This window comes from Macaca fascicularis, chromosome 6 (assembly GCF_037993035.2).
Source record: "Macaca fascicularis isolate 582-1 chromosome 6, T2T-MFA8v1.1".
Lineage (NCBI taxonomy): Eukaryota > Metazoa > Chordata > Mammalia > Primates > Cercopithecidae > Macaca > Macaca fascicularis.
In genome coordinates this window covers 132,155,747-132,172,358 of record NC_088380.1, presented here as the reverse complement: position 1 = coordinate 132,172,358, position 16,612 = coordinate 132,155,747, and the positions used below count along the sequence as shown (strand labels likewise).

Sequence of the window (16,612 nt, the reverse complement as noted above, 5' to 3'; positions counted from 1 at the left end):
TTTCTCTAAGCACTAGGGCAATTTGCAGTAAGAATTGTTGATGTGTCCTTTCTTTCTCCTTCCTTCCCTCTCATTTCTTTTTCTTTTTCTTTCCTCCCCTCCCTCCCCCTTCCCCTCCCCCTTCCCTTCCCCGTTCCCTTCCCTTTCATTCCCTTCCTTTTCCCCTTCTTTTTCTTTTTAAAATTTTTATATCAGTCCACACATGATCTTTGGCAACTTAGAATTAGACTACACTCATTACAAAAACATAAATTATAATTTTAAAATATAGAACTAAGACAAATAAAATTCTATAGTCAAAACTAGAGGAAATAATAAAGAAGAATAAATGAGCATAGATATTGCTCTACTTGAAACTTATATTTACCCAAAACATATTGGCTATAAAGAGTCTTGCTGGCTTTGTGCAGAACAAATCATCTATCAATAAGCTGTGCACTTTTTCTCTTTTGGACATGGCAGGTTATTTTAATCAGGAAGGCCACTGAGAACTTGTATTAATATTCTGTGTTTGGGGATATGATATTAGTGAGGCAATGGATGCAGTTCCTGTCTAGTCTACAAATTTTTCTCTATTCAGTAAGGATAGATTATGCCTCTGACTCTAGCCAACCACCTCATAAATCTAAGATGGAAGGGTAGGATGTTAGAGCTGGAAAGGAGCTTAGGGTTCAACACATCTGACAATGCTTTGCCATTGGTCATAGGAAAGAAAGCTGAGTTTGGATAAATGTGGGTCTGTCTGTCAGCACTAGTGAGGAAGAAAAAAAAAAATGACAAAGCCTGTGACAATTGATGGTCTGGCAGCACCAGCATCTTCATATAGACACGAGAGCAGGCTTTCATTATTTGTTAACTAAATTTCTAAAGTGCAGTAATTACCAGCCTCCCTCCTGCCCCCAGGACATGAAACAGCCTTCGTTTAAAATAGAAATATTCATCAAAATAATATTATCTTGGATAGGAATTAACTTTTAACCAAGAAGAGCATATTAACTCCCAAACATGATGAAAAATTTCTGAGAGATTAAAAAAATGTGGTACTACATGAAAGTATGATATATCTTTATATGGCCTATTTGCAAATAGGCTTAACTTCCGTGCAAACATCTGTTTAAGTGAGCATATTAAACTCTCCCATAAAATATGTGACGTGTGTGCATATGACATTATATGCAATGAATATAAAATGTATGAGAATCGTGTGTCAAAGGCCACTTAGTGAATAACTGTATAATCAGCATAAATAGCATTTAGTAAAGCATTATTTGCTTTATTACTAGACTAACATAGCCTGTGGGAAGAGTAGAGTGTCAAAAAAGAAATATGGGTGTGTGAAATTTTTGTGCTTCTCTTCAGGATAGTCATATGTCAGTAAAGAGCATTCAAGGGAAATTCAGTTTACGATATATATTGAAAAATAACATCTCAAGAGGATTTCAAATAACCAGTAGACAAACAGAAGACTGATGCCTTCTTCATGGTAATGAAGTACTCATATATAAAAACAGCCTAAATGTCTGACAATTTATTTTGTAAAATACATGCTGGAATAGAGATGTAGCAGAATTGGCTATAAATCATTCTAAATCATGCCAAAAGTAAGAGCCTTTATTTACTGAGATCCTAGCAGATGCCTCTGTTGCCCCATGTCATGTGACATTCCTTTCTGAGCCTCCGATTTCGGCTAAGAGGAATGATGGAGTTTTAAGTGCCCCAACAAAGTTCTACTAAGCATTCAACATCTAACCTTCTGGATTCTGACCCAGAGACTTTTCTATCGTTGCAGGAGTGTGTAAGCCCAGCCTGGAAGCTTGAAAAAGCTACTGCCCTTGTGACAGTCCTTAAGCACTGGTGAGGTCAGCTGGTACAAATGTTCCAGCCTCCTCTTCCCTGGGCTGACAATCCCAGAAAGTCAGTTCACTTCCTGGGAAGAACTGCTGAAACTGAGCCCTCATTCCCTACCAGGTAATCTCGATGTCACACGTTATTGGCGGCTTTTCCACTTTTCTGCACTCTTCTCCTTCCCTTCTGCTTTAGGGCTCACTCACAAATACGTTACTTTTCTTGGGCTCTGCTTTTTGGGAAACCCAAACCAAAGCAATCACCAATAAGAGAGTTCCTTTCCTTAGTATGTACAGTAAGAATTTGTGAGATTTAAGTGTATTTGTACATAGCATGAGGACAATCTGGGGGGTTAGGAGACTGATGCTCTAGTCCTCAGTGACTATTAGCTTTGCTTGATCTGGGCTATAGTTTCTTTAGCTATAACATGAGAGAGAGGGAGAAATAGATTCACAGCTCTTAAGGAATAATGACACAAGTGTAGCCCATGAAACACAGTTTAATCTACCCGTATCAGCCGCACAATGGTTGATTTTTTTCTGCTCTTGAGCTGTGAGACATACCTTACCCGGGAGGTGAGCTTCAGAACCATTGATGGAGTCTATACTTGTTGGTTTTATTTGTTATTTAATTTAAATAATACAGGCTGCACATGATAAAAGTAAAATTAAACAATAGGGCTGTGAATGAAAGATAACAATTTCTATCCTGCTCCTTCCCATCTCTAGTCTATTTCCCGTAAATGATCTATCTTAACTGCTTCTGTTTTTTTTATGTGTTCCTCGGGTTACTTCAATAATTTTAAATAAAATACAAACATGGATTTGTTAGTTTAAAAAATAACTCTCCAGTATAAAATGGGATAATTTTACTCCTTTAAAGCACTCTGAGTCTCTACCCACCCTATTGTGATAGATGCTACATTTTCTGTTTAGTTTTTTAATGATCACATTTATACTTTCATGTAATGTACTCTACTTCTTGCTGAATAAATTCTGATACTTCTTCATTCCCCTCATTGTAAAATGAGTATATTACCCCCTTCTACCTCTCGTCCCACATATAATCTGCCAACTTCTACATTATCAAAGTGATAAATATTTGCATTTTAATCTGTGACTATAATTATGTCTTATGTGCTTTGGCTATATGCTGTAAAAGTTAAAAAAAAAAAACGGTGTTTACGTTGCTCTATCAATATAAATTCTGCTCATGGTATAGCCAAATAGTGTGTTAGGATTATATTTTCTTCTCCCTGAGTGAAGAATCATAACCCTGCTCTTCCTGTGGCATGGCTAATTCACCAAGTGTTAAGTCAGTCCAATTGTCTCTCTTTTAAAGTAGTTAATTCTGATAGCTAATACTGGTTACTGTTGGGGAAAAATGAGTGCCTAGATAAAAATACTTTATAGTCAACTAGGCACTCCCAGCAAATAGATGGCAAAAAACAGTAGGAAGAATTTTGTGGTTTTCAAAGCAAAGCTTGTATTTTCTATTAGGATCTAAGTCCAAACTGATTTCTCTAGGCTTACCTAATAGTAGTCTTCTATATGCTTCCTCCTCTTACCTTTGAGTTAAGTTTGCTATTCTTTTCTTGGATTCTTATGACGCAAGTTTAGATTATTGGTTTGAGATACTTTTCTTTTTCAAACGTAAACATTCAATGCTATAAATTGTCCTCTAATCGATGTTTTAGCTGTATTCCAAAAATTTTGATAGGTTGTATTTTCATTCAGTTTACAATTTTTATAAATTCCCTTGAGATTGCTCTTGGATCCATTGGTTATTAAGTATGTGGATCAATTTTCACATATTAGGAATTTTTCCAAATAACTTTCTTGTTTATTTCTAATTTAATTTGACTGTGGCCTGAGAATACACTTCATATAGTTTCTACCTTTAAAAATTCTATTGAAGTTAAAGAAAGTATTTTGCATTTCATCCCTTTTAAATTGATTGAGACTAAATCATGTGCACATAAAAAGAATGTATATTCTGCTATTGCTCCTCGTAGTGTTCTGTAAATGTCAGTTAGGTGAAATTGATTGATATAAGTCTTCTCTTTTCTTGCTGATTTTCTTCAGTACTCTCGATTACCGAGATGGAATGGTGAATTCAACTATTATTTTGCATTATCTGTTTCTCTCTTAAATTCATTCAGTTTGTGAGAGTGTTTGTGTGTGCATATATTCTGTTCACTATTTTAAGTACATATATTTATAATTGTTATAACTTCCTCATTAATATTTTCATTACTCTAAAGTGACCCTCTTTGTCTCTAGTAATATTTTTGCCTCAGTTTACTTTTTCTGATATGTGGCCATTTCATTTATCTATGTTTACTGTTTGCATAGTATAAATGTTTTCATCATTTGACGTTCAACTTAATTGTGTATTTGAATCCAAAGTGTGTCTTAGTAATTTGCCTAGGAATTATAATATGCATCTTTATTTCTTATAATGCCTTGTGATGAAAACTAATTTAATCAAGTAAAACATAGAAAGTTTGATCCAATATAGCTCTATTTCTTCTCCTTTCATTGTGAAATTGTCATACCTATTATATTTAACACAGTATAAGCCCCAAAATACAGATTTATAATTTTTAATGCTATTGACTTTTAAGTAACTAAGAGAAGAAAAGAAAAAAAGGTATATCTATGCAGCATTTTACATTTACCTTCCTATATAATTACATATTCAGATGCTCTGTTTCCTTATGTGGACTGAAGTAACCATCTGATATCATTGTCTTTCAGCCCGGAGTAATTTTTTAGTATTTTTGGAAAGGCAGGTCTGAAAGCAACATATTACCTCAGTCTTTCTTTGGGAATTTCTCTGTTTCAACTTCATTTCTGAAGTGTGGTTTTGCCAATAGAGGTGTCTTGGTTGACAGGTTTTGGTTTTTGTTCTTATACACACTTTGTATATTGTCTTTCTACTGCCTACTAGCCTCCATTGCTTCTAAAGATAAGTCAGTTTGTAATCCTATTTTGGTTTCCCTGTATGCTGACTTATTTTTCTCTTGTTGCTTTCAGATTTTATCTTTATCTGTGACTTTTAACAGTTTGACTAGGTTTTTGCCAGGTGTCATCTTTTTATGTTTATCTTCCCTGGGGTTCATTAAGCTTTGGATGTATAAATTGATGTTTTAAACCAAATATAAAAATATTTCTTGAATATTTTATCTGTCTTTCTCTTTCTTCTCTTTGAGGCTACTATCATACATATATTCACATGCTTAGTGGTATTCACAGATCTCTGGGGTTCTGTCCATTTCACTTCATTCTTTTTACTTTTTCTTCTTCAGAGTGGATAATTTCTGTTTATCTATCTTAAAATTCTCCGATTCTTTTTTTGCCAGCTTAAATCTTCTGTTAAGCCAGCCCCTTTAGTAAATTTTTTATTTGAATTATTGTACCTTCAACTATGGAACTGACATTTGATTCTTTTTAATTTCTATCTCTTTATTGATTTTTCTATTTGAGAAATCATTGTCTTTGTTGTATTTTCCTTTAATTCTTTAAATGTGATTCCTTTAGTTTTGGCTTTCACTTTATTCCAGACTTTTGTGTGTCTTTACTATGCACTAAGCCTCACATTTAGCCAGGGAAGAGTAGATAACTAGATTTTTTTGGGTGCTGCATTGACTTCTTTGAATGCAACTATGAGATAGTGTCAATCAGTTGGACTTGGAGTTTATTTGGCTTTTTAAAACAAACATTCAACAAATAGTGCTGGGACAATTAGATATCTGCATGTAAAAGATGAATTTGGACTACTGATTCACACCAGACAAACAAAAAGACCTAACTCGAATCATAGACAAAAATGTAAACTAAAACTGTCAACACTTAGAAGAAAATTTAGGGGTAAGTTTTCATGAACTTGGGCTAGGGGATGATTTCTTAAATATAATGCCAAAAGCATATGTAGTGAATGGTAAAATTGATAAATTGGACTTCATCAAAATTAAAAATCGTTATACTTCCAGAGACTATCATGAAAATGAAAAGACCATGCCATAAATTGGGAGAAAATATTTGTAAATTATATATCTAATAAAGAACTCGTACCCAGAATAAATTCAAAAACGGTTACAATTTAATAAGAAAACAACCTCATATAAAAGTGGGAAAGAGATTTAAATAGGCATTTCACCAAAGAAAATATGCAAAAGACCAATAAGCACAAAAAGAGATACTCAGTATAATTATTCAGTAGAGAAATGCAAATCAAAACTATGAAGACATATCATTTTTTTGCACACTAGAATGGCTTTAATTAGACAAAAAATAAGTGTTGGCAAGGATATGGTGAAACTACAACCATTATACATTGCTGGTAGGTAGGTAATGCAGAGCAACCAGTAAAGACAACATTAAATACAAGGTGAATGTTGCCTCTTATCCACAGAAACAGTCCTGTCCCAACTGTTCCTTTTTGTATCTACTCCTGTCTCTTTCAATCCATAATCAGTAATTTTTTATTATACAAAAAGCACTTCTGATGATAGTGTCCTCCTTCAAGTTAAAGCCTTTTCAGTTTTTTTCCATCGCTCTGAAGATAATGAACAAAATTCTTAAGTGTTTTAGAAGGATTTGTATGATCAGGCCTCTACCTGCTTTTTGTCTTCCATAAGTTGTCTTCTAGTTCTTTCTGCCCCAGGTTCCTTTCCTTTCAGTTTCTCAAACATGCTTCTTCCCAACTCAATCCTTTACATGTTATGAGTCCTCTGACTTAAATAACTGCTCTACCCTGGTGAAGTACGTCTTTTACTATATTCTTATTTCTGCTTAATACTCAGTTCTTCAGGAGAACTCTAATGATTCCATGCATGTTAATTTCACTGTGGCCTTCACCACCACTACCTTTATCAGTTTTGACTCTAGACTTATTTGTGTTATTTATTTTATGTATCTCAACCATTAGACTGAGGATAGAGGTGATGTCTGGTTTTGATGACCATTGTATTCATAATACTGAAATGAGTGCTTCCCACATAGGTATTCAATCAGTATTTGTTGCATAAATGAGTCTCTTCAGAGAAGTCCTATATCTCACTCCACATGTCTTAAGCAGAATCAATATTATCTGTCCTTAAGATCCCAAATAGTAAGTACCTATTAGATGATTTTGGCAATTCAGAACCTGCCAATAAAGAAAAGCTTTAGTTTTGGCATACAGTTCATTTAAACATTTTAGCCATTAAAATTTTAGCCAGACATTTTGGGAATTTATTTGGCATCAGTATATTTAAGAAGATATTTCTAGTGCAGTGATGGCTCTTGATTCTCTGAGGTCTGTAAATGTGAAAGTTCTTGCATGAATCAGAATACACTAAGTTATGCTGCAATAACAAATTCACCCCAGAATGTCAATCACCTAACACTAAAAAGTTTATTTCTCACTCATGCTACATATTTAATGCAGCTTGGTGGAAGGGACTCTGTTCCATATGGTTCCACTGGGAAACCCAGATTGATTGAAGAAATTCTGCCATCTGGAACTCTACCAGTGGCTATGGCAGAAGGAGAGAATATGTTGAAAACTAACACCTGCTCTTCCATGCTTTGACTTAGGAGTGACACTCATCCTTTCTGCTCATAGCTTATTGGCTAAATCTGGTCATGAGAACATACAATTGCTAGAGGACTAGAAATCTTAGAAAGCACATGGCTATTCGGTGAACAGTAAATTTGTCCTCCATGGTATTGATTCTGAAAGTAAATTATTCACTAATCCATAAATTGAGATGTTTCAAGTAAATAAGCAAGTATAACTGATGAATACATACATTTTTGCACACATCTGCTCTATGTGCCTGTTTGTGTAATGACCCAGACTGATTCTCTAGCTCATTCTTTCCTCTCAGTGCAAGAGTCTTAAATGGAGATAAAACTAAGTTCCAAATTTCAGTCTTCCATGTTTTTCCTGACTGAGAGTTTTGAAGAGACATATTAATCATAATGTTATCAATTGTTTGATATCTTGTATTATATTCTCCTGAATTTTCTTATTGAGACATTCTCAAAGATTGTTTTGATTATTCTTAATTTGTTATTTTTACTTCTATACTCCTGAATGTTTCATTCTTTTGAGACTCTACTGCTATTTTAGCCTTCGTTTGTATGAATTTTCATTTTGTTTTTTATTCCGTAAGTATTGTGCCAAGAGTTGGAGAGTTGTTGAGCAAAGCCAAAGTTTCAGGTAACTAGACAGTAGTCTGTTTTGTCCCATGTGATGTCTTCATAATATGGCTTCCTTATTTTAGCTGTGTGACCTTGAAAATTTTCTTAATTTCTCTGAAAAATCTCTTAACTTTTTAAACTTCTAAGCTTCAACTTCCTTTTCTGTAAAATGTGACTTATAACTTTCCCAAGGTTTTGTTTTTTAAATAGATATCAATAACGTATGTAAAATATGTAACACAATGCTTAGCACATAATAGACACTAAATAAATATCAATTTCCTATTATAATATGGCTAACTCAGAGTGTGTGGTCATCTGAAGAGCTGGGCTGGAATCCATGCACCATCACTTAGTAAGTGGATAAAAAGGGAAAGTTATTTGATGTTTATAAAAGTCATTTGGGAACAAAGTTGAATCTTCTTTTCTTTAAAGAAACAGCAAGCAAGACATTTAGGATATCAAGACATTGTTTGCCATTCAAAACATGTAAATCATGTAACATTCAGGTATTTCTACTCTAGTTTTAGCCCTCTGCTTATGGGAAGTCACCTAACTCTTATCGTGCCACCGATTCTTTAGGTGTTGGGGACATTTAAGAGTTTTGCCTGAAACAGACCACCTGCTTTTAAGGAGGGTCTACTGGCCCTTTTGTAACGTTTACTAGGTCAGAATTAAATGGCAGTGATGACCACAGATCACTTATTTTTCTCACTTGAAACAGGTTTAGTGAACAAATATCTCTAGAATTTTTAGCAATAATCTTAAACCACAAAATTTGGCTTCTTCTGAACAGAGACTTTTTCCCCCACAGAAAATGTGCAAGCTTTAAACATCCCATCTGCAATAAAGAAAGTGAAAATGTATCCCTTGAACAAAGGTGTAGGTCTTAGTGTGGCTTTTCTTAGAACAAAAGACCAGTCACAGTATATTAAGTTCATTTGTTTCCCAGGAGGAATAAAGCACCGATAGTTGTAGGGTGAGGACAAAGGCCTTTATGGTTGTCAAAGAGGAGACCGGTGGGCAAGTTCCTTAAGTTCTTTAAACCTCAGTTTTCTGATTTGTAAAATGAAGATAATGATAGTGACATTGTGTGGAGTCACTATGATAACGAGAGGAAAACTCTGGTGCCTGGCACACAGTAGATAATCACTAAATGTTGGTTAACTTTTATTAGAAGTAATTCTAGTTTAAAAAATTATATATAGTATATATATACTGTATACTATATACAGTATGTATATACTATATAGTATACTAATAGCATATATTAGTATATAATAGTATACTATATATAGTAGTATATATTCGTATATAATAGTATACTATATATAATATACTAATAGTATATATAATATACATTATATATTATATTAGTATATATAATATTATATATTATATATTAGTATATATAATATATAATGTATATTATATATACTAATAGTGTATATAATGTATACTATCATATTGTACATAAGTATATAGTATACTATATTTAGTATATATACTATTATATACTATTATATATACTTATAATAACCCACAACCATGTATTTAGTTATGTGAGGTAATACACATACTTACTCTTTGCTTTCTATATTTTCTGGTATGTGTAGCCAAAATATATCTTATTGTACACACCTGTCTTTAAAGATTTCAAAATATAATGAATGTCATGACTAACATCATGACTAACATCAAATAAACCTAATTTTGAACTTGAAAGATATATATATATATGTTTACTTTGATCACACAGTTCTATCAGTGTAATATATACTTAGTATATATAATACTATATACAATATATTGTATATTATATATTATATATACTATATATTAAGTATATATAGTATATGTAATATATACACTATATATTGTATACTACATATTATAGATGTAATATATAGTATGTTATATGTTATATATTATGTATATGTAATATATACTATATTATAATATATATGATACTATTATATATTAAGTATATATTATATACTATATATGTGTATATATACTATATATGTGTGTGTGTATATATACACTAAATATTATATAGCTACCACTAACACCACGTTTTGGTTTACAGTAAATTTCTAGGGTAGGTCATAAATTTTTAAGTAGCTCAGAAACATAATTTGACATATACAGTTTTAAGATTATGAGATATATTACATTAAATATTTATGTACTTATGATGATAAAGGGTTGACTGTATATGTTTTGATTATATATATGTTTGTCATGAAAACTCATACAGATATGTCATACAAGTATGACAAGTAATAATATTTAAAGGTTGTTGCATAATGTGTGATTTTATTAAATGATGAAATTATTTTTGGAATTCATGTATTAGCATAAATTACATACTTAATAAAAGAGAAGTGATATTGTCACTGCTTCAAAATTGTATTTGGAGCCTATTTGTAAGCTGCCTAAGAATTCTCTTAATTTTTACAGATATATCTCATTTTTTGAGCAAAAATATTTAAGTTTGGCTTTTAGATGTTTTCAGAATATTTTAAATAAAATATTGAATATTCTGGGGAAGTCTAAAGATGTTTCAAAGGTGGATTTTAGAGAAGTAAAATTATCGAATAGCCTTAGGTTGAATTTTTTTGAAACAAAAAATTGCCACATTTCAGTGTATTAGTTTTGGTGTGTATAAATGTACACACGTATAACAAGTTTTATAGTTAATGTACTAAGATGACATTTTATACTTTATATACAGTTAATGTATTTTGATAAAAAGAGGGAAGCTTTCCTTTCATACTTCTATTAGCAGGATTTAAAATATTAATTTTTATTCTTAGCCCAAGTTTGATACAAAGAATAAATGAGCAGAAAGAATAAATGATGTTAAAAAATTATTTCTATCTCACATGAATTATTATTCCTGAATTTCTTGAATCTTTTAGCACTCTTTTGTATGTTACAAATTTATATCTAAGTTCTTACTCCCATTGTTATGGATATCATATATTCCTCAGTGATACACCAGAAGCAAGCTATTAAACAAGCCATAACACTAATAAAACATTTACTCTTCTTTCTAAATAAAGAAAAAATAACCAATACTGATAATCCTAATATTGGAGACATGGTTTTAAATAAATTTTATTCATCCTGCTTTATGCTAGAAGAGAAAAAGTTGATGTTGTCATATGGATTTCATTAGATTTCAGTGAGGTTTATTTATTTATGACTTCCTCAGATGAGGTATCTTCCATCCATAGCAGTCACTATCTCGGAAATGGTTTTTTAAAGTAGATACTGAAAAAAGATCTACGGATTTATTTTTAACTAAGATTAAAATGAACCATATGTATATATGTGTGTGTGTGTGTGTGTATGCTAGATATATATATAAAATATCAACAGCTAATTAATTTAAAACTAACCATATCTAACTTAGGCATCTTTTTTAAAAAATAAGAAACCATACCAATTTAACATCAAATAGTATTGAAATATCTGTCCTTTAAGAGAAATATTCAAGATGGTAGGGATTAAGTGGTGGGAGCAGATTTGATTTTACATCATTTTTTTTCCATGTGAACATTCTTTTTTTGGATTACAAATCACTGAAGACAGATACAGTCATCTGTACACTGTTTCAGGAAGATATTTCCTCTCTTCTGTTTCCTATTTACAATTCCACTGGGTTCATAAAATGGTCAGATGCTACAGAGCCATGAACAAACTACAGTGCTTTTAATAGAGCCATTCATCTGCTCCTTTTGAAGGTTAGTGCTTTCTCTCAAGGGAGGGTTCTCAGATAATAAGAGGAAAATGAATGCCAGTTGAGCACCTGTAATCAAATTACTCTTAATTCCCTCAACTCTTGTCAGATATTGAGCTCCTCATATTGTTCCATAGGTGGGCATTTTATAGACCCCCGTGGTGTAATGCAGTTAGTTTCCTTTCCTGCTTCCCTTTCTCTTTCCTGTTCTCTAGCCATCATCCATCATGACTGGGTAAATCCTGTCAGACAGAAAGTCCCAGTCATTCAAACAGTCAGATACTGCGCCAGCCTGGTCTACACTTGCACCTGTCACTTCCCGGCATTCAGCTTGTGAGGAAGGGAGCCAAAGAACGTTTATCGAATGGATGCGGGCAACATGCCCAGCATGTCAACAGGCATGTAGCCTCGGCCATGGGCCTGGTAGGATGCTACTGGTCCTGAAAAGACTCACAGTCTGCCCCACCCCCGTTCCCCAAAGAAGGATTGATCTATGTAAAATGCTTGCTGCTTCAAACCTAGAGAAAACCATAATTTAGTCCAGACTCTCAAAGACCCAACCTGTCACATGTAACAAAACAAGAGCAGTACAAAGCTCTGAGCTTGAGTCAGCAGGTCTATAACTCATCTTGCTATAAAGTCTGCAGAGGGAATTTGTAGAATGGGGTGAAGTGTTCCATTTCATTTGTGCTGTATTGCTTGGGATCTGAGATGAATTCAGGATGCAGCCACAGACATGCTTGGAATTTCATTGATTTTATTATGATAGTTAGAACTTAGATATGCTTTATGGTTTTTGTAACCTTAACTTTTATTGAATATTTTTCAGGCATAACACATGGAAACTAATGGTGTTCTACAGTTGCTGAGGCAAGTGTAACACTAAAGGTATTGCCTTTTTGGTTCTTTGTCTAAATAACTTTTACTCTGAAAAATCCAGTCAGGGACATATGCAAACATACAAATCTAAGAATTATGGCATTGTAATGAAGATAATGCTTAATCTTTATTCCAAAACTATGTACAATAAGAAAACTCATTTAGCAGTTATGGAAAAAATGAATGTTACTCTTGAAAATGTCTACCTTACTGGTTTGTTACATGGACAAGTTAAAACATTCCCCATCAGAAATATGTTTCCTGTTTTTTTTTTGTCCACTCTAGGTAACAGAATCTCAGTCTCTCTCTTTCTCTCTCTGTCTCTCTCTTTCTTTCTTTCTCTCTCTCCCTCCCTCCCTCCCTCTCCCTCTTCCTCTCCGTCTCTTCCTCCCCCTCATCTTCTACTTACCTACCTACCTACTTAGCTACCTACCTAGCTACCTATCTTACACACACACACACACACACACACACACACACATACACATACACATACACATACACAGTTACTAAGGGCCAGGTACTGTATTAAGCTCTAAATAAATACAGTGAATGAAAAAGATTCCATATCTGTGCTTCTTGCACTTATGGTCAGGTGTTTTCTTAAGCATATTTACCAATGATGGAAAAAGATACACACAGACACATATATGTACACTCACTGTTTTCCATACTATTCTCTGCCATGAGAGCAATGCAGATATTTTACTGTAATTTCTTTTATATAGACCCTCACACATACATTCTAACATTGATATGCAGTTTATTCTCCTGGTGGACCTGGTATTAATTCTTTGGTAGAACACATAAGGCAATACTATCTTTGCTGTACAGATCTGTATGTTACATACTTTATTTCATCACATTTTCCTGGAATGCTCACTTCTTGTTTCAAGGCCCTGTTTGACCTGTGTTTTGTTTTTTGCATTTGTTTAAAGATCTAAGACTTTGTCATTTAATTGCAAAGAAAGACATTAATTCTTTCAGAATGTTAAAAAATGCTAGATAACCATTGATAGATTCTTACTGATGCCTTGTGTCTCTAATCAAATGTTTTAGAATCTTTTATTGCTCATGAACCATATGATAAGCATATAAATATTTTTCACCCTCTGTGAAAGACACAAGTGGACATCTATCCAGTAGACAGTTCCTCCGTGTTACTTGCAGACAGATACCTGCTTTTGTTCACCCTTTTGAGTGTTCATGTAAGTCTAGAGAAATAGCTGCAGGGGACAATTTTTATTGGTCCTAGCTGATCAGTGGCTGTCTTTGCTACAACAGTTGATTGCTCAAGGCATGATCAGGTGGGATAATTCTGGCCAGTGAAAAAGTCCGGAAAGATTTTCCTCATTTCTAAAAGTGGTAAGTGAGGAGGTTATTTCTTTTTCTTCTTCTTGACATTGCTATCTGCATGTGGTACCTGGAACTGAAATAGCCATCTGAGGACCTTGAAGTGAACAAGCCTAAGAGAAGTCAAAACTCTGGTGAACTAAAGAAGACAGAGAGAGAATCGATGTCTTTGAAAATGTGTTTGTTTTTCCAGCCTTAGAATTACCCCACAACCATGTATTTAGTTATGTGAGGTAATACACATACTTACTCTTTGCCTTCTATATTTTCTGTTATGTTTAGCCAAAATATATCTTACTGTATACACCTGTCTTTAAAGATTTCAAAATATAATGAATGTCATGACTAACATCAAATACACCTAATTTTGAACTTGAAAGAAATATATATATATGTGTGTGTGTGTTTACTTTGATCACACAGTTCTATCAGTGTAATAACTGAGACTATTTGCTTGCCGTGAGCGTTTTCTTCCTAGGTTGTGTGGAAGGTAAACAAGATAGATCACTTTCAATAACACATCTGTGTTCTTTTTTGTTTCCTACTACATGTGTACTACTTTCTATACTCTTCTAGCTCCTGTCCTCTTGGAGAATTATAGCTCTAATATCAGGGATCCAGATCTGTTGTTTCTAGCCCTGTGGTGATGAGATGAATGCTTTCAACTTCCTTTGATAGGAAATCACATTCCCCTAGGAATCGAGCTGAAAACAGGACTTTCATGTTCATCTCCCAAACGCTCAACACATATACCTCTTAACTGAACCTGTGTAAGCTGATGGCTTGTGGTGATCGCCTTTCCCACCATACAGAAGGACTGAGATCAAATCAAAGAAGCTGGTATCAAGATGGAGAGTTAGAGTTCTGTGGATATTTTTGAACTCATAAATTCAGCTGTCTCTAGAGTTCAGTTTACTCATTAGACTTTTTTCAATTACATAGGCTGAGTTCCAGTTATTGTGATAGGCAGAATAATGACTCCTCAAATATGTTCACACCTTAGTTCCCATATCTGTGAACATATTACATTTTATGGCAAAAGGGACAAGCACCTTAAAATAGAGAGGAGATCCTGGGTTTTATTTGTAGAACTAATCTAATCACATGATTGATCCCTTAAAAGCAGAGAACCTTCTCTGACTAGAGTCAGAAGATTCACACGGCAGAAGGGGCAAGTTAGATTACAAGCCTGTGCTACAGAGCAAGACCGGTCTCTAAAACAAATAAAATAAAATTTTTAAGAAAGTAAATCTGTATTGCTTTAAACTGCTAAATTTGTGGTAATCAGTCACAGCAGCAAAAGAAAACTAATATAGCTACTGAGAAGGATTTTGGGCTCTTTCAAACAAAAGTGTCTTGATGAAAATAATGGTATGTTTTGGCCCAAATATTATTGCAATATTGGAAGAAGACACACTGAATTGTCTTTTGAGTATAAAGTAACCATGGTCTTGAAGAAAAATAAATTTTATTCTTATATATATTTAAGTTTTTAGAATGTTGTGGTTAGTTTTCGTTTGCCTCTTGATGGCAGAAAAGCAAATATCTTGAGAACAAGAACAGTGCTCTGGGTTTAAAATAAGTGAACTCTATTGAGGGTAGAAATAGAAAAAAATAATACGTTTGGAGCACTGGTTTGACAATGGAATTGCTGCAGGAATGACTGAGCACATTAATAGGTCAGCGGCGAGTTAATCAGAAAAGACTTACAGGCTCACATACAATGCCTGAGCAGGTGAAAGGCCTGAGGAAAAGAAGGTTGATGAAAAGGGATTGGGCAGAACCAAAGGAAGACAAGACCTCTCAGCCTGATTAGGTGGCTTTGGAGGGAAGATTTTAAACATAGAAGTAAGGGATAAAAATGAAACTCTAGGAAACTGGATATGTAACCCCAAAGCTGAAAGAAATAAGATCCAGGGAGAAAATTCCAGCTACGTCAAGTTAGCTTTAAATGTAGCAAAACAAAGTGTTGCCAACCAGGGAAGCCCACCTGAGCTTTGAGACCGAGGTTTTCCCTGGGGTCAGTCACAAAGACACACAGCTACTCAGGCTGCAGCCCTTCAGAGCAAAACTAGGTATTCACCATAAGTCACATAAATCATCTCACCAAACTGATACTTCTTGGTCCAAAGCTTCAAGCATACAAAAGCACAGTTATAAGGTAGAATATTCCAACGGCTCAGAGATCATCTCCCAGGAGCTGGCCAGGCCTTTCTTGGGAATGTGGAGCATTTGAGGAAGCCAAGCCTGCTGAGTTAGCTCTTTTCTGCGTAGGGCCCTTGCAGTTGTGGATCAGGGCTCTTGGGTTGTAAGGGCCTATGAAGTTATACTAAGAGTGATGGGACATTTTTTATAAGCAAGTTCACCAACGTGCTGTGATGGCATCAGAAGACACTGCAGCAAGATCTGTCTCTAAGGGAGCCACATACTAACAGAGGAAGTTCCTTTCTGTACAGAGAAAAAGTGTGCTCCATGGGGCCATAGCCTCTGCCCAGGCTGGAGTCCATAATCCTGACTCTTACCACCAGCCCAGAGCTCAGTTTCTCAAATGCCTCAGATGCCTATGCAAACCCATGCAGCAGCCTTAAAGGTCGTG

At 34.2% G+C, this 16,612-nt stretch overlaps 1 long non-coding RNA gene across 2 annotated transcripts in view; it reads left to right on the top strand.

Annotated features, from left to right (window-relative positions):
- Positions 1 to 14,403, top strand: part of LOC123574031 (uncharacterized) — a 208,637-nt gene extending 194,234 nt beyond the window's left edge. Inside the window, exons 3-5 of one of the 2 annotated variants that reach the window (XR_006698848.3) lie at positions 1,790 to 1,968; positions 12,614 to 12,672; positions 14,102 to 14,403. This is a non-coding gene — a long non-coding RNA (uncharacterized lncRNA). The remainder of the gene's footprint in view (positions 1 to 1,789; positions 1,969 to 12,613; positions 12,673 to 14,101) is intronic. The other variant, XR_001491371.4, reaches the window with a different exon arrangement.
- The last annotated feature ends 2,209 nt before the right edge of the window (positions 14,404 to 16,612 follow it).